General features: G+C 40.4%; 1 protein-coding gene and 1 pseudogene across 10 annotated transcripts in view; both read right to left on the reverse strand.

Annotated features, from left to right (window-relative positions):
- ANKS1B (ankyrin repeat and sterile alpha motif domain containing 1B) overlaps positions 1–25,206 on the reverse strand; it is a 953,137-nt gene that overhangs the window by 255,988 nt on the left and 671,943 nt on the right. The window lies entirely within an intron of this gene.
- Positions 4,409–5,012, reverse strand: LOC118902198 (annotated as a pseudogene).

Below are 25,206 nucleotides of genomic sequence, written 5' to 3' on the forward strand. Positions count from 1 at the left end.
AAGAATGTAGGGGAGTGTAGAGAAAGGGAGAGTGGAAGGCAAAAAACTGGCACCAAATGCTAAGCGTCACACCTACAAAAACACAGGATTTAACATACTGTAATGATAGTGGAACATTCAGTGAATATGAGCAGGAGACGTTAGCTAACATCTACTGATATTAACCATGTTGCCAGTAACTTTGTATATGCTGTATTAATCCTGATGACAACTCTGTGAGGTATATAACATTGTCAAAACAGAAGTTCTGAGATGTTAAGAAATTTGCCCAGGTTGCAAAACTAGTGAGTGTCAGAGAATTCCAACTCATTTCTATATATATGGTTCCAAATCCCATGTTTTTCCCATGACATCAAATTGTAACATGTCTTTTACTTACTGACTCTGGAGAGGGTTTTTTTGCATGTAAAAATACAATATTGGGGGAAATGGGGAGATGTTGGTCAAAGGGTACAAAGTTGCAGTTACGTAGGATGAGTAAGTCTAGAGGTCTAATTTACAGTATGAGGACTACAGTTAATAATACTTTGTAGAATATTGGAATTTTGCTAAGAGAGTAGATTTTAGATGCTCTCATCACACACACAAAGATGCTAACTATTTGAGAAGATATGTTAATTAGCTTAATTGTAGTCATCATTTGACTATGTATATGTGTATTAAATCATGTTGTATACCTTAAATATATAATTTTTGTTAAAAATTAAAAACATAATATCAATAAAATTTTATGTGCCAATCTTACTGGCACTAAAAATAGATAAAGCATTTGTTTTGAGAATAGAGTTCACATCTTTATTTTAAAAAAAGAAGAAATTCAAGCTCCAGAAGAATATGGAACTTGTGAGCAACTTTCACATTGCAGAGGATGGTTTTCTGGTGATGGTAAGAAATACTTCTCAGAAGCATAGATTATTTCTGGTTCAGCAAGAGTCTTCCTTCAAAAGAAAGACAAATTGGAGGTACTGTATAGGTACAGTCAAATCATAGGGGTCAAAATAAAGTATCCCTACTTTCACTTCCCAAAAGAACTTTGAAATAAGGAACATGAAATTACCCAATAAGGGTGATGTTTTATAATCAACCAAAATAAAGTATAAAAAGTTTCTTTAAAGAGACAAAATAGCTGTAGCCTGATTGCACATATCAAAATAAGTCATCTGTCAATCAAAAGTAACGTATGATAGTTCCTGTTTAGGCACATTCTGACCTGACATTATCAATCTTTAAAATTTTTCATAATCTGAAGAGTATGAAATCATACTCTTCAGCTCATACCATTGTTTTAATTTACAGTTTTCTAATGACTAGTGATGTTGAGCACCTTTTCATATTTGTCATTTGTGTTTTCTCATCTGTGAATTGCCAGTTCACACGTTATGGAAGTACCCAATTTACAATATCCAATCTTGTTGAGGTCTTCTAATAGATGTAAAAGTTTGTGTGTAGATTCTCTTGCACTCTCTACACAGAAAACATGGCAGAGACAAAGATTCCTATGAAACTCATTTCCTTTTCTTCCTAGGCACACAGCTATACCACATTTCCCATTTTCTCTTGCAATTGTTTTGCCATGTGACTGAACTCTAGAAAACGTAATGTGGACAGAAATGGTGCTATACCTAGTCCCTAAAACTTCCCGCATACGAATCTCCATCTCCTTTTGCCATTTGCCAGCTGACTGGAGGAGACTCTAAGGTCCTAAAGGGGGTCACATATAACAATATGAAAGGACCCTGGGCTCTTGAGTAATCATGTGAAAGGCTGTCCAATGAGGAACTCCCACATTGGACTATGATTTGAGTGAGAAACTTGAGTCAAGCCACTAAGAATTTTCAGTTTATCTGCCATAACAGCTAATGTTACTATTAACTAACATACACTAATATATCATTTGTGAATAATGACTATTTTGTTTCTTCCTTTACAATACTCATACTGTTTATTTCTTTTAGCTTTCTTATTGTGCCACTTAGGTATTCTAGTTCAACGCTGAATAAAATTTTGATAGTGGCCATCTTTGTCTTACCACTGAATTTCAAGGCTGTGTTGAAGCATCTCCATTAAGTAAGTTCTTTATAGATACACTTAATTAGGCTAAGAAATTTTCCTTCAATTCCTAATTTGTTAGGTACTTCAGAATGATGTAGTGTAGTTTTTAGTGTATGCATTTTTTCTTTTTTTAAGTATAACTGATTCACTTTGCTGTACACCTGAAACTAACACAACATTGCAAATCAACTCTACTCCAATAAAAATTTTAAAAAAAGAAAAAAGAAGACTGACTTGGGTCTAGCTTTGTGACCCTTGACACAACACTAAACACTCTGGGCTTCTGCTTCTTCACCAGTTCAATGGAGGCATGTGGAGGACCCTCCAGCTCTTACACTCTTTGATGCTGTGACTGGCTACCAAGCTGGTTTTTATCACAGTTTCTGAGAAGCTACCTAATATTTTTGAGGTTTCCTTATCCATAAGAAAGAAAATAAAATTGGGAGAAGCCATGTTGAGAAGTGAAAAAAATGAACTGTGGATTTAGGCAGACAGTCTCAATTCTTAGCCCTTGTGACCTAAGGCAGGTTACTTGACCTCTCTGAGTCTTACTTTCTTGACTTGCAAAATGGAGATAACAGTGTTTGTTGTAAAGACTGTGGAAGGATCTTGCTCATGCCACCTTACAGGAGGTGCAAAATAAATATCGTTTTCCTTCTTTGTTCCTGTATTACTTTCAGCAAATGTGAAAGAGAGGGATGTGAATATGCTGAAATGTCTGTAAAAAAAAAATTAAACTCTTTAAAAGAATATCAGAGGTTTTAACATCAGATAGATATATTAACCTACATTCCCCTCTTCCAACATAAGAGGGCCTACCTTCTGATCAACACTGCCCATCTCTGAGGTTATCGGAGATGTTCCAAAAGACTGAGGTTAAGAAGCTACCTTAACCTCCTTAAAGGGAGCAAAGGGCACCAACTACAGGAAGCACTGTTCAAAGCGGGAAAAGACGTGGTCCTGACCATGGTCCTGTCGGGCACCATCTCAGACGGGCTCTGTGACAGCATCAGGAGGCCTGAGGAAACAGTTTGGGCCACCGGCCGGCAGGCACAAGAAGTCCCCAGGCCGGGAGACTTCACCGTGATGGCGCAGCGAGCTCCCGAATCTCAAGGCAGCTCAACATCATACCTGAGACCCGGCCCCGAGGCAGCGCAGGAGTAAGAGGCACTACTTCGAGGAGCAGCTTCAGCTCTAAGTTAACCACAGGAAGAAAGGCTCTTATCACACGTAAACATTTACAGGTTTCCACAGCTAGCTCTAGGGGACTGCCACCTGAGGGGAACAGGGCGTGGCCAGAGCGAGCTCACGCAGGGACCCCTCGCACACTGGGGAGAAGATGCTGCACTGCCACCGGTCTCAGCCAGCAGGCTGCCCGTGTCCCCAGCCTTCCCCTGTGCCAGGTCCAGAACACACGACCCCAGCTCAGACGCTCATGCTCCAGAAGCTGGTGTAGACAGCACTGGGTTTCCTGTACAAAGAAGACTCATCATTCATAACACAGCAACCGACCCGTCTGCTCCTCGGGAGGAGAATGTATTTTAAACCTGGAAGAGTCATAATTCTGAGATGTTCCACATGTTGTCAGCTTTGCCTTCTACAGACACAGGGCCCTTCCCCTTTGAGGGGGACCCCTCTGGCTGTGGGGGGTGCCCTCCCTATTGGCAGAAATGTGGGGGGCAGGCAAACAACAGGCTTATGATTTGGATTGTGTCCTGCACATAAACACCTGGGAGAGCAGAGCCAGGGCTATGGCAGTGGGGAGTGTATGCCACAGGAGGTGGTGATGAGACAGCTTGGCTATACAAAAGGATCCTGGGTGTGCCAACTCTAGTAGAGCCAGTAGGCAACTCTGGATCTCATAAAATCCTGCCCTTATTTGCCACTCACAACATCCCCAAATCTAGAGGGTCAGCCCTTTTCTAGCTATGGCACCTCACCAGGAAAGTCAATGCTACAGGACCTCAGGGAGCCTCGTGGTGCTAAGGTTGAAGACTCGAGTCAGAGAACATCCTCGTGGTGGAGTTCTGGGAGCAGAGGGGCCTCTCACTACAGTCTGCAGTCCCTGGGAGTGGCTGCACGTGGCAGGTGAAGGGGGCAAGTGGCTTGGGCACCTGACCCCCACTGAGGAAGCCAGGGCCCCTCACATCTGCAGTGGTCACATGTACGAGAGACAGGCAAGGTTGCACACGTGAGAAGCAAGCACAGGCTGGCAGTGGACACAGGACTCCTTCCCACTCTAGGACGGCAGGGGCCAGGGCCCGAGGCTGGACTCCTCAGGGCGCAGAGCGGGTTTTGCTGCAGGACTGGCTTGGCTTTGCTGGTTCCAAGGACTCAGTTCAGCCATCTTCTACCCTCAGACAAACTGGGATAGGTTGGGAACCTTGATGTTGAGATCACCAATGTTGATATTCCGAGGCATCTCTGGCAGGTTGATGTTTTTCACGGCAGACGTGGCCCGCGCGGGCACTGCTGAAAGGCCACCCTCAGATTTCTCCAGCCAGTTCTGAGCTTCAATCTGAGCCACGATTTCATTCATGTTTGTTTCCAACGCCATCCCACCCATCACCACCTCCTGAAGAATGTAGTGCACCTTATCCATGTGGAAGATCAAATCCAATTCACAAACATTTTCAAAACACTTATCCAGAGTCTCCACAAAAACCTGCTACACATACCTGGATGAGGTCCAAGATCCCAAGTTCACTCTCTGATGAATCCACACAAAATGCAAAGTAGAGGGTAGCATAATGCTGATAAATCAGTTTGTAGTCAGAGCCACCAATCAAACTTCCACCCTCCAAGAAGTTACATATGTTGTCATCCCGCTTGAGAACTAGATGGAAGGTCTCTCGAATAATCTGCTGTTGAATTTCTTCTGGGAAATGCTGGTAGAAGCAGACCAGCCGTGGCTTCACGTGGTTATTGAAAACCAGAATCGCCTGAATCATCTTTGCCCGCCATGCTCCTTTCACCACTGGCTGTTTCCAGAGAGCATCTCCTTCCCTTGTGTATGGATTTTAACTTATATAACTGTTATTATACTGTAGTTTATTCTATTTTTCACTTTTTATATTAAGCATTCTATTTTTAAGATCTATATATTTTGCTGTCTGTTCATCTGGTTTACTGCATCAAATTGCTGCATCTTAATTCATAATATGCACCAGAATATTTCACTTAGCCATTCTTCAGTGTTGGAAGCTCCAACGTCCCACTTTACAAACAATCCTCAAATAAGCATTCTTTAACATGGTTTTTATATACCCATTTGAGATTTCTCTGGGATATATATCTAGGAATGAGAGTGACTAGTCATTGAGTATATATATACTTGAGCCTCTTATATTTTACCTCTTTTGCTGCCTTTGGGGTAATTTCATTAAATCTATTTTCCATTTCATATATTTTCTCTTTATCTGCATCTAATATAGTATTTTAAAAACTTAAATGATTAGAAATCCTATTTGATTAAGGAAAATAGATCCAGAGAATGATTGAAGGAAAAAAGAAAATCAAACGGCAATACTAAGACCCTTTCAAAAAAGATAAGACAGAACTTCTTTCTTGTGTGCTTTGTAATTTTAGGTTCTGTGTTCATAATTAGTTTTGAGCTCATATGAAGGAAATCTATGTGTATCAGTTAGGAGTTGATCAGGGAAACAGATCATTATGAGTGAAAAGGAGTAATGGATTCATTAGAGAAATTATACCTTGTGCAGGTTAAGAAGTCTTTGTAAGACTGTTGACTTTGCATGTGGTGTTGGACCTGAGGTCATCATATGTTAGCTTGGCAGGGAATCAGGAAGGAGAACTGAATTTGAAGTGGGAGAGATCAAGGAGAAACTGGAACCCATAAGGTCATATTAGAACCCCAAAGGACAAAAAATTGAACCCATGAGAATAAAGTGGAATTTGATTTTATCTCCCATCACCTCCAACTTAAATGATGCTGGTGACCTACAGAAGCCTGCACCCTTCACCATGGAGTTGTAACCACACTTGGCCCAGGACTCAGGGAAGCCAAAGGAAAAAATCCAGTGGGAACTGGAGAATTGCAGACCCAGGTGGTCCTCAACACCAATAAGGTAACTTAAAGATTAGCAATAGCATGTGCAAATTGCCAATGCCTGCTGTCTTATACTGACTTTCAGAGTTCTAAAATGGCTGCTCCTTCATTTGTGCCTTTCAATTCTCAAGAAAATTTCCTTTGTAATTTGACTCACAAGGAAAGGAATTCTGAGAAACATAGTTTCAACTTAGCTAGATTGATGTAGTATAAAGCCATCATACTATACTACTTTAGTTGAAGGTATGTCCCTTCAGAGATGTTTTGTTTATTTCTCTTAGCACCTTGAGGCATCTCTGGCCTGGTACCAATTTTTATGTAAATGTTTTCAGCTTAGAGTTTCCAGACTAATAACTCAAAGTTAAAGTGAGGAGCTTGCCCATAGTTCTGGGTTCTCAAGGAAGAGTCTCCATTCCCTTACCCTGAACCCAAGCTGAGAAGACAAGCTACCTTCTTATCTCCCTATGCCAATGGGCAGATTATTTTTAAGTCCTTATTTACATTTATATTAAGAATGGAGCTCTTCTCGGGTTCAGACTGTATGGATGGTCTCAATTCTGACTCCATACCTCAAAGGGACAGAAAGCCTTGTCTCCTGACCTCCAGTGGTTGTTAAAACACAAGTCTCTAGACTTACCTAGAGGGACCTGCCCCTTACCCCCTGCAGAGTAGACAGATCTCAGCTCTACTACTCTGAGTTTCAGTTCTGTCTTAGTTTCTATTCTCTGCAGAATCTATTTATTTTCTGTCTAGCTTAGCAGTTCATTAAAAAAATACATATATATTTGTTTTATTTTATCTAGATTTTCATATGGTTTTAGTGGACGCTTTCAGGTTAACTATTCTGCCATGTTGCCTAAACAGGAAGCCCATTGTTTTTACAACCAAAAACTTAAATGCAGAAGACCTTTTCTACAAGTCAAGGGCGCTTTAAGCAAATTCAGATTTACAGGAAAAGATTTACAGATCTACAAAACAGATCAATTAGAAGGGAAATTTACATAACAAAAGGATTCACCAGAAGACTACTTAAAATAGCTAGGATCTCACAGTGTATTTAGAGCATCTAGGAGAATGTGTATTGTAAAAAGCTATCTGGCCTGTAGTTAAAGAAATGTTGGGATGAATTCTTTTGTAAAGCAGAAAGTCCTTTTTGTAATGTGAATGATCACTCTAATTTACAAGTTTGTAAGGTTGTGCTTTTGTGTATTTGGATTTTTTTTCATCTGGCTTTAATAATAGCGATTTAGAAAAAGTCATTTATATAAAGAGTTCAGGTTTAACTCTCCTGAGCATGTTTTTCCTATATTAACATCAAATAATCAAAACAATCAGCATATTTAAAAGACAGAATGATAAGTTCCTTCAAATGTTTAATACATGCATTTCTAAGTTCCCATGGGTCTTGTTATTAGAAATAAGTTGAAGACATATTTCCCACATAATGATTGACTTCTTTTGATACTGTTACTTAGACACACAGTAAAAAACATTTTTACCAGAACACAATTGCTAATTCACTAGATTCAACATTATGTACTGAATTAATGATCATAAGTACTTAACTGCTAATACACTGCAGGTACATGGACTTCCTTCACTACTTATTGGAAGACCAGGACTATAAACACTGAATAGAATGGACCTATTTTTCATTTTCATCTAAATTGAGTATGATGACTGCAAAGCTCATCTCATTGTCTTCATGATCTGTTTCTAGAGTTTTATTTTGATACATAATTAAATATTTTAATAGGGTAACATGTAATATACAAATTCTAAGGAAAACAGGCAGCCAGTTTTATACTAATGCTTGTCTGGTTTTTAAAATATTAGCTCTGGTTCTCAAGCTTGGCTGTACTTTGTAATCACCAGGGAACTTTAAAAAATATTGATGCCTGGCTCCTACTATGGAGGTTTTGATTTAATTGTTCTGGGATGCAGCCAGGCATTGGGATTCTAGTATGTAGCCAGTATTAAGAACCACCAATGTGGTCAAACCACAATTACTCAAACCCACTTAATCAGAGCACTCAATTAACTGGCAATGGGGAAGGGGAATGATGGACTGGGTTGCAGAACTGGAAAAAAAATCATTTAAAAAGTTTATATCAGGTATTTATTCTAAAATTTGTTTTTGAGCATGATCTGAAATGAGGTTCCATATATCCTAAACTCATGCACTTACAAAACTAGACAAAGATAATGACACAGAACAGTGACCCTGAGGTACTACTATTCCACTGATGATAAATTTAAAAAAATTTAATAAACTGTTTTACCCTACTTATTATTAGGTGGTTGACTCATATCTATGGATATAACACTAATACATTGAACAGGTGTGATTTGTGGTTGTAATCACAAGGCAACTTTTCTCCCCAACTACTTAAATGTTTTCAGGGGGTTGGTTTCTTCCTGCTGCTGGATAAAAATGTGAGCAGTCTTATTGACTCGTAGGTTAAGAAAAAAACTGATCACTTTAGATAGGAAAACACAATCTCTATTTAGTAGTTAAAAATGTTCATCCCATGTAATAGTGAAAAACTCCAATCTTGATTTAAAGTTGAAGCTTCTCCCCTTTCTATCTAGGACCCTACTGAGGGGGAGCCTCTAGTCAGGGGAGGTCGGTGTGCTTGGGATCTTCTCTCTTTCCATCACCCTCAGCACTTAGTAAAAGCTTCCTTGCACTTTACATTTTAGCAATATTGAAAGCATAGTGTTCCCTCAGTGCCCCACACTGTTTCACACATCTGTACAGCTAGCTGTTCACTCCATCTGGATTGCTCTTCCTTCCCTCAGTCACCTTGGAGATGCCTTTTTGACCTTTAAAACCAGATGGACATTTCTCTAGCTTTAATTCCCTCCTTATTCAGCTTTATTATTTGTACCCAAGTTGGTAGTAAGGAAGAAGTCAGAAATAATACAATGGATTTTATTAAAGAATTATTTGAGCTGATCAGTTGGAGGTCCTTAGAGATCATGTATCCAAACCCTTCTATCTCCAGATGAGCAAACGAGTGAGATCAAAGGACTTGCTGAACAGTTCTTGGCTGCTTAGGGGACTGACAGTACAGGGCTCTTTCTAGCATGTTGTTTTCTTTAACAAAATGAAATATTCTGCTAAATTAAAGAGGTTGCCAATTCCACGGATGAAAAATTCATGCCAAGGAACCTATGCTGCACCCCTGCAGGAGGCCAGGTTAGTTGTGGCCTGGTCCAAAGAGCACAGACTTGGAGTCATACAGGCCTGTGTCTGCAGTTTTTGCAGTGGCCTTGGACAATTTATTTAACTTCTCTGAGCCACAGTTTCCTCACAGGCAAAGCAGAAAATTAATACTCATCTTGCCTTCCTGAAAGTGTACTGTTAGAAATAAATATGATTATATAGAAGATATATTTTACTGTATAATCTCCAAGGTACTTTTAAAATGTCAATTGTTCAAGGTACTTTTAAAATGTCAATTGTTATTGCTATAGCTACTCTAGAATAGGCATACATTAAAAGATTTATGGACTTCACAGATATTTTGCTGAATAATCAAGGAATAAGATGTTAATCTTCTTTTCAGAAGCAATGAAGAAAAATCTAGACTCCACATTTATTAACTTTTTTGTTTTATAATTCGGAACTGTATCCAATGTCATTTCCTATACTTTTCTTTAAGCGGATTACTTAAATAATCAAAAATGATTAATATATGTAAAACAATTAGAAGAGTGATTTGCACAAAAAGAAGTTTGATAAACGTTTGTTATTTTTGTAATTTATATCCTCTTACTTGTCTATTCCTAGCTCAATTGTGAAAGCTGAACATAACTCTCTGGACTCTGAATTTCATTCTCTATTGTTTGAAATGACAAAGATCATGGTGACTAAAAATTCAAGCATTGTTTTTCCTCACTGGAAGAACAAGGTGTTGCTTTAGGGAGTAAAAGTATTTGGGAAGCATTGTTTATGACAACTGCTACAGCGTCAAAGGACAGTGTATTTTAAAAATGTATGCATGAGGACCTTCAAGATGGTGGAGGAGTAAGACATGGAGATCACCTTACTCCCCACAAATACATCAAAAATACATCTACATGTGGAACAACTCCTATAGAACACCTACTGAACGCTGGCAGAAGACCTCAGACTTCCCCAAAGGCAAGAAACTCCCCACGTACCTGGCCGTGTGGCTGACAGGGTCTTGGTGCTCCAGCCAGGTGTCAGGCCTGAGCCTCTGAGGTGGGAGAGCCAAGTTCAGGACACTGGACCACCAGAGACCTCCCAGTCCCATGTAATATGAATCAACAAGAGCTCTCCCAGAGATCTCTGTCTCAACGCTAAGACCCAGCTCTACTCAATGACCAGCAAGCTCCAGTGCTGTACAGCCCATGCCAAACAACCAGCAAGACAAGAACACAACCCCACACGTTAGCAGAGAGCTGCCTAAAATCATATTAAGTTCATGGACACCCCAAAACACATCACCAGATGCAATCCTGGCCACCAGAAAGACAAGATCCAGCCCCATCCACCAGAACACAGGCACTAGTCCCCTCCAACAGGAAGCCTACACCACCAGGTTGGCCCACTGAACCAACCTTACCCACTGGAGACAGACACCAAAAACAACGGGAACTATGAACGTGCAGCCTGCGAAAAGGAAACCCCAAATGCAGTAAGTTAAGCAAAATGAGAAGACAGAGAAATACGCAGCAGATGAAGGAGCAAGGTAAAAACCCACCAGACCAAACAAATGAAGAAGAAGTTGGCAGTCTACCTGAAAAAGAATTCAGATTAACGATAGTAAAGATGATCCAAAATCTTGGAAATCGAATGGAGAAAATACAAGAAACGTTTAACAAGGACCTAGAAGAACTAAAGAGCAAACAAACAATGATGAACAACACAATTAATGAAATTAAAAATTCTCTAGAGGGAATCAATAGCAGAATAACTGAGGCAGCAGAACAGATAAGTGACCTGGAAGATAAAATAGTGGAAATAACTACTGCAGAGCAGAATAAAGAAAAAAGAATGAAAAGAATTGAGGACAGTCTCAGAAACCTCTGGGACAACATTAAACGCACCAACATTCGAAGTATAGGGGTCCCAGAAGAAGAGAAAAAGAAAGGGACTGAGAAAATATTTGAAGAGATTATAGTTGAAAACTTCCCTAATATGGGAAAGGAAATAGTCAAAGTCCAGGAAGCACAGAGCGTCCCTCCCATACAGGATAAATCCAAGGAGAAACACGCCAAGACACATATTAATCAAACTATCAAAAATTAGCTACAAAGAAAAAATATTAAAAGCAGCAAGGGAAAAGCAACAAATAACATCCAAGGGACTCCCCATAAGGTTAACAGCTGATCTTTCAGCAGAAACTCTGCAAGCAGGAAGGGAGTGGCAGGACATATTTAAAGTGATGAAAGGGTAAAACCTACAACCAAGATTACTCTACCCAGCGAGGATCTCATTCAGATTCGATGGAGATATTAAAAACTTTACAGACAAGCAAAAGCTAAGAGAATTCAGCACCACCAAACCAGCTTTACAACAAACGCTAAAGGAACTTCTCTAGGCAGGAAACACAAGAGAAGGAAAAGAGCTACAATAACAAACCCAAGACAATTAAGAAAATGGAAATAGGAACATACATATCGATAATTACCTTAAATGTAAATGGATCATATGCTCCCACCAAAAGACATAGACTGGCTGAATGGATACAAAAACAAGACCCGTATATATGCTGTCTACAAGAGACCCACTTCAGACCCACGGACACATACAGACTGAAAGTGAGGGGATAGAAAAAGATATTCCATGCAAATGGAAATCAAAAGAAAGCTGGAGTAGCAATTCTCATACCAGACAAAATAGACTTTAAAATAAAGACTATTACAAGAGAAAAAGAAGGACACTACATAATGATCAAGGGATCTATCCAAGAAGAAGACGTAACAATTGTAAATATTTATGCACCCAACATAGGAGCACCTCATTACCTAAGGCAAATGCTAACAGCCATAAAAGGGGAAATCGACAGTAACACAATATAGGCCAGTATCACTGATGAACATAGATGCAAAAATCCTCAGCAAAATACTAGCAAACAGAATCCAGCAGCACATTAAAAGGATCATACACCATGATCAAGTGGGGTATCCCAGGAATGCAAGGCTTCTTCAATATATGCAAATCAATCAATGTGATACACCATAATAACAAATTGAAAGAGAAAAACCATATGATCATCTCAATAGATGCAGAAAAAGCTTTTGACAAAATTCAACACCGATGTATGATAAAAAACCTCCAGAAAGTAGGCATAGAGGGAACTTACGTCAACATAATAAAGGCCATATATGACAAACCCACAGCCAACATCGTCCTCAATGGTGAAAAACTGAAACCATTTCCACTAACATCAGGAACAAGACAAGGTTGCCCACCCTCACCACTATTATTCAACAGAGTTTTGGAAGTTTTAGCCACAGCAATCAGAGAAGAAAAAGAAATAAAAGGAATCCAAATCAGAAAAGAAGAAGTAAAGCTGTCACTGTTTGAAGATGACATGATACTCTACATAGAGAATCCTAAAGATGCTACCAGAAAACTGCTAGAGCTAATCAATGAATTTGGTAAAGTAGCAGGATACAAAATTAATGCACAGAAATCTCTTGCATTCTTATATAATAATGATGAAAAATCTGAAAGAGAAATTAAGGAAACACTCCCATTTACCATTGCAAGAAAATGAATAAAATACCTAGGAATAAACCTAGCAAAGGAGACAAAAGATCTGTATGCAGAAAACTATAAGACACTGATGAAAGAAATTAAAGATAATACAAACAGATGGAGAGATATACCATGTTCCTGGATTGGAAGAATCAATGTTGTGAAAATGACTATACTACCTAAAGCAATCTACAGATTCAATGCAATCCCTATCAAACTACCACTGGCATTTTCCACAGAACTAGAACAAAACATTTCACAATTTGTCTGGAAACACAAAAGACCCCGAATAGCCAAAGCAATCTTGAGAAGGAAAAACGGAGCTGGAGGAATCAGGCTCCCTGACTTCAGACTATACTACAAAGCTACAGTAATCAAGACAGTATGGTACTGGCACAAAAACAGAAATATAGATCAATGGAACAGGATAGAAAGCCCAGAGATAAACCCATGCACATATGGTCACCTTATATTTGATAAAGGAGGCAAGGATATACAATGGAGAAAAGACAGCCTCTTCAATAAGTGGTGCTGGGAAAACTGGACAGCTACATGTAAAAGAATGATATTAGAACACTCCCTAACACCATACACAAAAATCAACTCAAAATGGATTAAAGACCTAAATTTAAGGCCAGACACTATAAAACTCTTAGAGGAAAACATAGGCAGAACACTCTACGACATAAATCACAGCAAGATCCTTTTTGACCCACCTCCTGGAGAAATGGAAATAAAAACAAAAATAAACAAATGGGACCTAATGAAACTTAAAAGCTTTTGCACATCAAAGGAAACCATAAACAAGACCAAAAGACAACCCTCAGAATGGGAGAAAATATTTGCCAACGAAGCAACTGACAAAGGATTAATCTCCAAAATACACAAGCAGCTGATGCAGCTCAATATCAGAAAAACAAACAACCGAATCCAAAAATGGGTAGAACCTAAATAGACATTTCTCCAAAGAAGATATACAGATTGCCAACAAATATACGAAAGGATGCTCAACGTCAGTAATCATTAGAGAAATGCAAATCAAAACTACAATGAGATATCATCTCACACCGGTCAGAACGGCCATCATCAAAAAATCTACAAACAATAAATGCTGGAGAGGGTGTGGAGAAAAGGGAATCCTCTTGCACTGTTGGTGAGAATGTAAATTGATACAGCCACTACGGAGAACACTATGGAGGTTCTTTAAAAAACTAAAAATAGTACTACCATACGACCCAGCAATCCCACTAGTGGGCATATACCCTGAAAAAATCCAGAATTCAAAGAGTCATGTACCACAATGTTCATCACAGCACTATTTACAATGGCCAGGACATGGAAGCAACCTAAGTGTCCATCGACAGATGAATGGATAAAGAAGATGTGGCACATATATACAATGGAACGTTACTCAGCCATAAACAGAAACGAAATTGAGTTATTTGTAGTGAGGTGGATGGACCTAGAGACAGTCATACAGAGTGAAGTAAGTCAGAAAGAGAAAAACAAATACCATATGCTAACACATATATATGGAATCTAAAAAAAAAAAAAAGGTCTGAAGAACCTAGGGGCAGGACAGGAATAAAGACGTAGATGTAGAGAATGGACTTGAGGATTTTGGGAGGGGCAAGGGTAAGCTGGGACGAAGTGGCAAAGTGGCATTGACATATATACACTACCAAATGTGAAACAGATAGCTAGTGGGAAGTAGCCGCATAGCACAGGGAGATCAGCTCGGTGCTTTGTGACCCCCTAGAGTGGTAAGATAGGGAGGGCAGGAGAGAGACGCAAGAAGGAGGGGATATGGGGATATATGTATACGTATAGCTGATTCACTTTGTTATACAGCAGCTACTAACACAACAATGTAAAGCAATTATACTCCAATAAAGATGTTAAAAAAAAAAAGACCTGGGGAATTCCCTGGCACTCCAGTGGTTAGGACTCTGCGATTCCACTGCCGGGAGCCTGGGTTTGATCCCTGGTTGGGGAGCTACGATTCTGCAATCAGCAAGGTCAATTTAAATAAATAAATAAACAAACAAATAAAGTTAACACGTGCCCCTTGCCTTTAAAAAAAACTGGAATGGAACTTCTGATTATGAAAAATTGAACATCTGAAATGAAAAATTCGAAAGAATGAAAGTCAAAAACTCCATTGACAGACGAATGGACAAAGAAGATGTGCTACATATATACAACGGAATATTACTCAGCCATAAAAAGGAATGAAATTGGGTCATTTGTAGAGATGTGGATGGATCTAGAGACTATCATACAGAGTGAAGTAAGTCAGAAAGAGAAAAACTAATATCGTATATTAACACATATATGTGGAATCTAGAAAAATGGTACAGATGAACCGGTTTGCAAGGCAGAAATAGAGTCACAGATGTAGAGAACAAACGTATGGACACCAAGGGAGGAAAGTGCCGGAGGGGTAGTGGTGATGGGATGAATTGCGAGATTGGGATTGACATATATACACTAATATGTATAAAATAGATAACTAATAAGAACCTGCTGTATAAAAAATAAAAAAATAAAATTAAAGAAATGTATGTATGTATGATTCCCATTTAGCTTCTGTTATAAAACTCCTGAGACATCCTCTGGGTCTTATACTGTTTATGGATCTAGATGTCAGGGAGATGATGAGTCCAAAGGTTTGAGAGAAAAGTTTGTCACTAAATTGGAAATTATAAGCCTTCTCCTACTGAATTATTTCCTTGTTGAATTTCAGAATATCGTCACCTATGAAGGTTATTTTACTTCAATAAAAAGAATCTTTGGATGAGGAAGACAATAGCCATATCTGTACAAAAGGAAAACAGAATTTAAATAATGTACAAAAATTTACTTACATTCTCCAAATTGCTCATTATGCAAGGCAGCTCAGAAATAGGTAAAAGGCTCCCTTTTCATGGTCAGGACAGCTACTCTTGTATGTTATACACTTGTTTCAATGTGAACTTCAATTGTTTTTTAAAGAAAGAACAATTAGAAGAGATTCAGGGGTGGGACTTTTATATAACTCTTTTAACGAACACTAAATGATATTCTATCTTCAAAAGGTACTGTGAGTGCCTGTGATTGCAGCCAAGTTCACTGAAACAAAAATTTTCATGCAGCAGACAGAAAACAATGTAAAGAAATCGAGAAAACCCAAACTGGGAGTCACAGTTATTGCCCATGCTTAATAAACTGTCTACTTGCAAATATGCATAATTATTTTTTAATAAAAAAGAAATTAAGTATTTTGCTGGCTTAACCAATGGTAGGTAATTATATTTAAGATGACACGAAAGTAGGCTGCTGTGTACTGATTCACGCTGCTTCTCTTCTGGGGTGGGATTTTCCAAATTGGAAGAGTAAAGTCCCATTTCCCCAGCAAGGTACAGATTGTACAAGACAGAGATCCGTCTCTGACAGAGAAAATAGCCAGTAAAACTACCTTTTCATTTGCTCCCATTTTGAGCCATAGCTGTATATTAAATAAGGTACTCAACTTTTGTTTCCATTGGAGAAGGGCATTACTGCCCACTTGATCCCCAAGGAAAAGAGGGGGGTGGTGATCATGCAGAGGAAGTTGCCAGGACCACCGGTGTTGGGTGGCAGCTTCATGAGGTTGCCTAGGTAGGAAGGCAAATTGCGTGTGCTTTGGAATCCAGTTCCCTTTCTCCCCAGGCACTCCACCAACAAAATCTACAGTGAAGGACATGTCAGGGTAAGTGGTGGGGAAGGCAATTATCATCTACAGTGGTAGATTAAGAAAACATGGAGCAGAGGAAGGCTTTTCAACAGAAACCCAGCAATGCATAAGAAGGATATTCTTTCAATCTTTGGCAAGAAACCCAGAAGTGTGAGGTGCACTTATGTCTAACAGAAGTTCTGGGAGAAGGCAGTTTTAAACACCATGTAGCTAAGTTGAAAAAAGAATTAACTATAGGGACCCTGGGGTCTCTATGGAAAGACATTTGTATTCGGAGAGACCTGGGCTTGAGCTCTGGCTCATGTTGAGTTTAGACCATATTTTAAATGTGTGAATATGCATGGGTTCCTTGGTGTCCCCTGCAGTTTCCCTTCCTCTGTAGTAAAATGGGAATGGTAATACCCATCTCACTGGACTGTTATGATTAAACAACCATCTGAGATATGTGAAAGGTTTATCAACTATAAAGCATTATGAAAATGCTTCCGGAAAGTAACAGGAATTTATCCTAGACACTGGCATCAACAGTTAGGGAACTGTAAGTTGATCCCAGCCCTTACATTTTCTTCCCTCAGGCTCAAAAGGAAGGGCTTTTCCCCTGGGTCTCACAATTCCTGACTCACTCTGTTTTGGGAGGACGAGTGACTGGCTGTCAGCCTGGGCACACTCCAAAGTCCACCATGTCACTTCCATGGCTGCGGTCACCAGTCAGGCGACCTCCTGCTCACCCCCTCTTGGTGACAGTGGGGGCAGCTGGTGCTTCTGCATATCCTGCTTCTGACGTTCCATTTCTGGGTCCTTGTAGTTGTGCATGGGGCCAACAGCCCACTGCCCTCCCTTTCTCCCCCATCTACCCCGGTGCCTTTTCCCAGATCTTTTCCCTCTCCCAGCCTCTGAGAAAGGAGTTAAATTCTGATCTCAGCGTCCAATCCAGCTGCAGCTACCTCCCAACCAAGCAGAACCCTCTTTCCCTCTTCTTGTACTGGATACCTCCTCAAGGATGATGTTTCCGACCCCTGCCCCCTGCCGTAGTCTTGTTTTAAGGTCCACGATATACGTGGTCCTATGTACACCCTGAACACAGCACCTATTGCACTGTATTGTGCTTTCTGTACTGTACTTTCTCACCTCCCCTCCAGAATGTGAGCTCTTCAAAGGTAAGAACTTTGAAATGAGTCTTACTCGCCAGCGTCTCTCCAGAACCTCGCACAGTGCTTGTCACACAGTAGGTAGATGGTAAATGACTACTGAAGTGAACCAATCAACCCCTCTCCCCTCCACCAGCTCCCACTGACTAAGAGTTAGACAGAGGCAAAGAAGGGCCATTTTGAGGCCACAATGTACTGAAAATAAACATCTCTCTCCAACTTTCTAGCTTGCCTCTTTCTGTATTCCTTTACCCTAGATTACCCGTATATCTGCAAGAAGGGCCAAGAACAAAAATCAGTAGAACAGAGACGAACAATAACAGCCACAAACTAGAGTGTTCCTTGTTTTTCACTTCTCTTCTGTTTTGACTTTCAAAAGGAATTTCAAGATTTTACTCTTTATCTGGTGCTCTTAATCTAAAATGCCTAACAGTCCCTACATAGATAGAAGATTTGGATAATTATAAGTTTGATGGGGTTATAGAGAAAGTTTGAAAATCATTCTATACCTTCTAGAAATATTCCAAGTCAAATAGGTTAAAGAAATTGACTTTTTCCTCTTCAGTTCTACATCATATACCCAGGAATTCAGGATTTGAGGATTTTTCATTCAATTGCATATAACTGATAAATAATATGAGGCTTTTCCAGAAGACCCGCTGTTTTCTGAGAATGGTTTCTATAGCTCTGTGGCAGACATTACCACTTGATGAAAAATCTGTTCCAATTTCCTCTTCTTTGCCTGCTTTGTCTTACAAATGTTGGAAAGAACTAAGACACTTTTTCAGTCTCCTTGAAGTTGGGCAGTGACACAGACACAGTCTGGCCATTGAGGTGTAAACCTGAGTCTGATAGAAGGTTTCTGGACAAGTTTTTGATTTCCTGGTGAAAGAAATACACATCTCTATCCTTGCTCCCTTTCCCATTTCTCCATCTGTGCACGCTGGGATGATGCCTGGACCTGCTGTAGCCACCTTGCAATTTTGAGGTGAAAAAAAATAGAAGCATGAGGGCAAAGCACCATCGTACTAAGGAAAGCAAAGCAAAAAGACAGAAAGGCCTTGGTCTTAGTTGACATCATTAGCAAGTACCTACTTCCAGGCCTCGTGTTGTCCAGCCCATACATGTCAGTATTGTTTAAACCACTACTAGTCAGTGTCATTCCTGACTGATTCAAGCCACAGGTAGGAACATTGCCCTGAGAATGAAACTGAGCTTGGTTACCTATGGTATCGTTCAAAAGCTGAAACACGGTTAATCCTTACCAAATTTAATCCTAAATATTCTCTTTATGCCCGCAGTCAGGCCTGCCCTTCTCCTGCATCTGGCTCCCATTCCTTTAAAGCCCACATTTCTACTTAAACCTAACGATGCGGTGGGGGGAATAGGCCATACACCATCTGTCACAGGGATCATGATTTACAGCTGACCGAGGACAGCCTCCAAGTAGCATATGTTCTACTGCAACGTGTGGTTCCTTTAACAAATTCTGGGTCATAACATTTAAAATTGATATCGTAGCTACTATTTCAAAAATATTGTATTCATTTCCTAAAGCTGCCGTGCAAATTACCACAAAGTGAAAGATTTAAAACAGAAACTTATTATCTCACAGCTCTGGAGACCAGAAGTCCGAAATCAAGGTGTCAGCAGGGCCATCCTCCCCTAGAAGGCTCTCGGAGAGAATCCTTTCTTCTCTCTTCCAGATTCCGGTGGCTCCAGGTGTTCCTTGTCTTGTGGCAGCATCACTCCCATCTCCTTCTCATCTTCACATGACCTTCTCCTCTGTATTTGTTCTTTTGTCTGTGTCTCTGCTTCTTCTTATAAGGACACATTTGATTTAGGGCCCACCCAGATAATCCAGGGTGATCTTGTCTTGAGTCCTTTAATTACATCCACAAAGACTCTCTTTCCAAATAAGGTCACATTCACAGGAACCAGGTGAACACATCTTTTGAAGGCCACCATTCATCCTATTACAGTGATCTTCCTTCCTGTGCTAGAACTATTATTCTATTCTTTTTCTTTGTTGGATCTCATTAACTTTGAATTTTTTTTAACCCATGTGAAGAAATGTTTATGATTTAAGTCTTATATTGGATCAGAATTTAAGGTTGTTTGTTGAAATATCTGTTAGATTTCATATTTTAAAGAATTATTTTTCTTATTATGCTCTAGTCTTTATTTCTCATGGTAAAGTAAAAAATAGATGACTTAAGACAGGTAAGTACATCATGGCAGTGAAATATTTACCACATTTAATATCACCTAGGCAAAACATTTCTTGCGATTTATTAACCTTAATCTTTAACACAGACTGAGTTATTATTATTTTTAGGGCATGAATTACTTTCTATCTAGACCAATGGTTTTTAACCCTGCTCATACATTATAATCACACAGGGACCTTTAAAAAATATACGTGTAGGCCCCACTACAACCAGTTGAATACATATATCTGGGGATGGGCCTGGGTATCCATAGTTTTTTAAAGCCCCCAAAGTGATTCTTATGCATAGAGAAGATTAAAAGCTGACCTGGATTCGTATTAATCGTTGTCTTCTTCAATACCATTCATTTATTCAACCAAGTAATGATTATGCACTTTCTAATGTGTAAATCTTTGTGGGAAATATAGGGATATATAGGACTTGTTTCTTATCTGCAGGTTTATAGTTAGGTCGTCTTGGTGTATAATATTCTAAGCGTAATGTGCCATTTACACTCCAGAGTGGTGGAGCCCAATGTCTGTAGGGAACTTCTCGCCTGGTTAGTCTGCAAAACTCAAATCAATTAAAAAAGTAACTTGTATCACTATTGCTTAACTTTCCTGAGCACACACACCGCTGCTAGTAAGAATCAGAGCAAAAAAAGATTCCTATGCTTGACATCATCAGAGAGAACCTCTACAAAGTCAGCAGCTTCTAATGTATCTTAGATCCCCCTTCCACAAAGTAGACATCAATATATGCTTTAAAAAAATCAGTACTAGTAGTGATTTCTATTAGTTACAAAAGCTTCAGCAATAAAGTTGTGTATGCCCTAGGGAAGTGGTAAGGACTGGAAATTCCCCCAGCTTCCAGCTGCTTGGGAAGAACCTTGGGGTGTTGACTCAATGTGGGCAGGTATGAAAGGTAATGACAGTGGGGATGGGTGGGGGCAGGGTCTGGCAGCCCATGAGCCGCTGCTTCATCAGTGCACACCCTAATCACTGCTGCTGTTGCTGTGTCTGTCGTCTGACATTCACAGACACATCAGTACAGCCCACCCAGAGCTCTGCAGTCACACAAAGAAGCAACAGGAAGAGAGAAGAAGAGGTTGGTAGGGAAGACCCTGCACATGAGAGGCTCAGGGTAGAGACCAGAGTAGATCTGGAGTCTACAGCTGTGAGTCAGCTTTCAGAAAAAGAGAATTGGACAACGTAATCTAAGGAGTCATAGAGTCACTTAAATCTGAGGTCATGTTGATGCAAGACAGATAAGAAGAAGGAGGGGAGCTGGAGGAGAATAAGATAGTAAGTCAAATACTTAAAAACTACTGATGAGATAGGAATCAAATTGATCACTTGTACATTGATCAAATATTTATTGAGCATCTTCTATATGTTCCACATGTTGGGGATGCAGGAGTGAACATACACTCTAGTGAGGGAAATGGGCCATTAGCAAGTAGACAGGTAAATGAGGAGATTTCAGGGTTATAAAAACAAACAAACATACATACATTCTGGGTAATGTGATGGAAACTGATGGAGGATGGGGAGATACTACTTTAGTTTGGGTGGTCGAAGGCCACCCTAGGAGACGATGAGTGAGCTGAGATGATGTGGAAGAAGAAAAAAGATGTACATTAAGTACAGGAACAGCTACTGTACTGGCCCTGAGGTGGGAACACATTTGGAGTTTGCAAAGAATCAGATGATATCCAGTCTGGAATCAGAGCAAGGACATGTCAGAAAGAGGTGGAAAAGGCAAGTGGGTTTGATGAAGAGCAAGCAGCTGGGCTTCTGGAAAGATCAGGTTGCAGGTCTTTCTGCTCTGGCTGGAAAGGGACCGAGGTCCCCCTGGGTAAGCTGCTCAGAGCTGCCCTGGGGCAGATAGCCTGTCAGTTCTGACAGCAGCCATCCTATCCTCCCAGCTATAATGATGCTAGCTTTGCAGTTGCCTTGTTTTTAGTATTCCAATCACTCAGGGCCTGCACCTCCATTCCCTGGGGGTTGTTTTGATAGTTTCACTATGTGCACAATGATTTTCAAGCAGGAGAGACATGACGGACTGCAGCAGCGTAAGTCAGTGATGTCAACCCCTGCCAACTACTATGACTGAAAAAGGCAGATTCCTGAAGGGACTTTATTTATACTGCCACATCCTGACAGATCTGAGATCTCTCTTGGCATATGAACATGATATCATCTTATATCTACGGAAATGAAAACAGAATGGGAGGGTTTTTTTCCCTAAGCAAAAGGGAAATATTAACTCAAGACCTAAACTCTTTTATTCATTTGTGCACCCTTCCCACAATGCCGTACGGTGTTACACTGATTTCAAGACACACACTTTTCCCTCATTTTACCACCTCTGAACTGGTAATGCATCTTACAATCAACGGTGCCTCACAATTGCTGTGACATGACTGTCATCGCCTGTGCACACACACTTGGTCATGGCCGTTCATGTTGTCAGTAAAGTCCACGGGCATTGTTGATCCTACACGTGGTGAGTATCATTAGCATTTTAACTGTGTTTAAAAAGATTACACTACAGGGGCTTCCCTGGTGGCGCAGTGGTTGAGAATCTGACTGCCAATGTAGGGGACGTGGGTTCGAGCCCTGGTCTGGGAGGATCCCACATGCCGCGGAGCGACTAGGCCCGTGAGCCACGACTACTGAGCCTGCGCGTCTGGAGCCTGTGCTCCGCAACAAGAGAGGCCACGATGGTGAGAGGCCCGCACACCGCGATGAAGAGTGGCCCCCCGCTTGCCACAACTAGAGAAAGCCCTCGCACAGAAACGAAGACCCAACACAGCCAAAAATAAATCAAAAAAAAAAAAAAAAGGAAGGTTGAAAAAAAAAGAAAAAAAAAAAAGAGCACACCGTTATCACTAAATCCAAAGTACTTTAAAAAAAAAAAAAGATTACACTACATCTTGGTATTAATATGAACAGTTACTTGGTACTTAGAAAGGTAAAAATAAAAAAAGAAAGAGGGTAATTTGTTATTTGTGAAGCAAATACCTTCATTGGAGAAGAGATTGCAATTACATATTTTCTTTAAAAGCAGCAACCATGTGAGGTACGGGACTGAAGAAAGGAAGATGTCCATAAACACACGACATCATATTATGCCTTGTTACTGTGCTACGTGGAAAAAATTACATATTACATGCCAAAGAACTCAGCAAAACCAGGAGAAACTGACAAAGCCCTCTAAATGAAAGAGATTGCAAAGCCGTGCAAGGCTGTTGTAATGGGTTTATATCTTGGACAGAATCACCATAAGGCACTGTGTCATAATTTAATTTGCAGCATTTTTTCTTTCTTAAGGATGCATAAAATAATGGTGCATCGTATAATAGATGGCATTTTAGATTCCATGAAATACAGTGGAGCAGAGCAGATGTTTCTGTCTCGAGATGACTAGGGCTGTGTAACTACCAGAACCCATTACCCCATTACCTTCAGAATGTCTTGCAGGCCACGTACACACTGCCACAGGTCTGGCCACTTGAAAACTTATAACGCACCATGTGCCTCACACCTGTGGCAGACTGAACAAAAGGTTCTTAGGGCAACCTGATCCCCTTGGTTACTGAGCTGGATTTAGTCAAAAGCATCTAAGTACTTAGATAAATATGAAGCACAGAGAGATGATCGTGAAGTAAATGGTCTTAATGAAAAATAAGATGCTAAGGCAATTACTTAAAATTCTATTTAAGAAGGTCACTATGTCTTAATGTCTGATTTTGAAAAGTCAGGACTAGTGGCCCTGAGGTTTTCTCCTTTAAGGTGTTCTCAGATCAGTGCGAGCAGGCAGACAGGGAAGAGAGTCAGGTGGAAAGCCATGAAAGAATTCACAGCCCTGCCGCGGGCAGGTTGTCAATCACTGTGTGTAAAGCCTGTACCGACTTTTTTTAGAGTTCATAGTCATTCTCCTATTTCTACTCAAGAATACCGTCTTAAAGATGTAGTCGAAGGCTTCCCTGGTGGCGCAGTGGTTAAGAATCTGCCTGCCAATGCAGGGGACACGGGTTCAAGCCCTGGTCCAGGAAGATCCCACATGCCTCAGAGCAACTAAGCCCGTGTGCCGCAAGTACTGAGCCTGTGGTCTAGAGTCCGCGAGCCACAACTACTGAGCCGCATGCCGCAACTACTGAAGCCCGTGTGCCTAAAGCCCATGCTCCACAACAAGGGAAGCCACTGCAATGAGAAGCCCACGCACCGCAACGAAGAGTAGCCCCCACTCGCTGCAACTAGAGAAAGCCTGCGCACAGCAACGAAGACCCAACACAGCCAAAAATAATAAATAAATAAAAATAAATAAATAAATTTATTTAAAAAAAAAGAAACCGCACTCCTGTTCATCTTGAGCCACATGTGTTCCCCAGCGGCTGCCACGAGGAAGAAATGAAGCTGCCTCAGGCAGCCACCGTGGCTAACACTGCTGGAAAATTTCTCTGTAAGGCTGAGAACATGAGAGAAAAGATTGTGGGTGCACATTCTGTTGTTAGATATGTCTCTGTTTCAAGACCAGCCTCGTCTAACTCCTCTCAGGGTACAGGACACTTGTGAATGTGAAATAGGAAGGACCGGTGGCTTTTTTCAACAAAACTCAACCAGTTCTTTTCCGACAGCACTTCATCTGTGTTTTAGTCAGCTCAGGCTACTATAACAAATTACCATAAACCGGGTGGCATAAACAACAGAAATTAATTTCGTGCAGTTCTGGAGGCTGGATGGCTGAGATCAGGGCGCAGCGTGGTCGGGTTCTGGTAAGGGCCCTCTTCTGGGATGCAGATGGCTGGCTTCTTGCTGTGCCCTCACACGATGGAGACAGCAAGCTAGTTCTCTGGTTTCTTCTTATTAGGACCCTAATCCCATTCATGAGGGCTCTGCCCTCACCATCTAATTACCTCCCAAAGGACCTGCCTACAAATACCATCACATTGGGATTAAGGGTTCAAGATATGAATTTTGGGGGGCACAAACATTCAATCCATTGCAACCTGTAAAATGGGGTTGGCAACAGTGAGCATCTGATAGCATTAAGGCGAGATGAAATGTCTCAATATATTTTAAGCACATTGCTTTACACATAAGCATCCTTAGGCCAGTCAGCAAATATTTATTTGCCACCTACTGTGTGTGAGGCACTGTTCTAGGAGCTGGGGATACAGGAGTGAACAAAACACATCCATACCCAGATGGAGTTCATAGTGGTTAACAATCATGATAATAAAGGCAGAGCCAGGATGCAAATCCTAGCAG

Source organism: Balaenoptera musculus, chromosome 10 (assembly GCF_009873245.2).
Source record: "Balaenoptera musculus isolate JJ_BM4_2016_0621 chromosome 10, mBalMus1.pri.v3, whole genome shotgun sequence".
Taxonomy (NCBI): Eukaryota; Metazoa; Chordata; class Mammalia; order Artiodactyla; family Balaenopteridae; genus Balaenoptera; species Balaenoptera musculus.